Source organism: Lepidochelys kempii, chromosome 6, assembly GCF_965140265.1.
Source record: "Lepidochelys kempii isolate rLepKem1 chromosome 6, rLepKem1.hap2, whole genome shotgun sequence".
Lineage (NCBI taxonomy): Eukaryota > Metazoa > Chordata > Testudines > Cheloniidae > Lepidochelys > Lepidochelys kempii.
This window is the reverse complement of record NC_133261.1, coordinates 3,695,288-3,696,569: the sequence shown is the minus strand read 5'-3', so window position 1 is coordinate 3,696,569 and position 1,282 is coordinate 3,695,288.

Below are 1,282 nucleotides of genomic sequence, written 5' to 3'. Positions count from 1 at the left end.
TAAAAAGAATTGATCTGGGTGTATTTACCAGGTAGGTGAAGAAAAGAAAACATTTCTTTTACTCACAATAGTCTTTGTCCTGTAATATTAAAGCTGCCTGTTGCAAGGGAGACCTCTCTCTTTCATGGATTCAAAAGGTGTAATTAGCGGCAGGGCGTATTTATTTGGTCTGCTGGTATTTGGAGACAGAATCCCTCAGAGCCATTAATCTCAGGTCTGGCACAAAAGGCATCATTAAAATGCCTTTTAGGTCACATGGGAGCAGTAGATAGTGGGATGCCAATCTGTTGGCTTCTAACTTTGTTCAAGTTCTTTGAAGTATTGATGCTGCTCTCCATCCCTTTCCCCTGTTTTATGCATTCTATAAATCTGAACCTCCCCCGAGAAGAATTACTTCCAGTCAGGAGTAAATGTGGGAAAGTTTATTGAAAATGCATTTTCCATTACATTTATTTAATTATTTTCTAATTGCAAAGAAAATAAGAATGGAGTCTTTCATAACACTGTTTTTTTGAGAGCCCAGAAATAGAAAACTTTATAAGCAGTTACCACGTAGAATGCAATGGATGAGGATTAAGATGCTTCTTTCCCCCCAAGAGATGTCTAAGAGCCTGGGATTGGAGTGGAAAAAATGGCTGGAGATCAGGACTGAGGGGCACTGGCAGACTCAGGGATTCAGAAAGGGCTGCAGTAGCCTAGAGTGATGCCAAGAGTAATGGGATGAAGGGCATGGCCTGGGACATATCTCACCCTATATCAGCAATAATGTGTGTGTGTCTCTAATAGTGAAGATGAAATGGAATTAAAAAATACCAGGATGAGCATGTCATGATAGAGACTAACAACTTGTGATTCTACTATGGAAAATCATTCCTCATCGATCTGCTATAATTCTTTTATTTTGTTGACAAAAGAGTGAATATGTGGGGAACCATCTGACATAATATACTTGGACTTTCTTTGACAAAGTCCCTCACATGAGGCTATTAAGGAAGTTAGGTAGTCATGGAATAAGAGGCAAAATGCTGCCATGAATGAGAAACTGGTTACACAACAGGAAACAAGTGCACATGTCATCAGAGACATCTAGACACCTAACGTCCGTTGATTTCAGTGGAAGTTAGGAGTCTACCTATCTTTGAGCATCTGGGCCAAAGAGTAGAATAAAAGGTCAATTTCAACACAGCAACAGGGAAAAATATGGGTGGACACAATGTTCTGCATTAGGACTGGTGGTGTTTCAAATATTTATTATGATCTGGTACAAGGAGCGAGCAGTAAG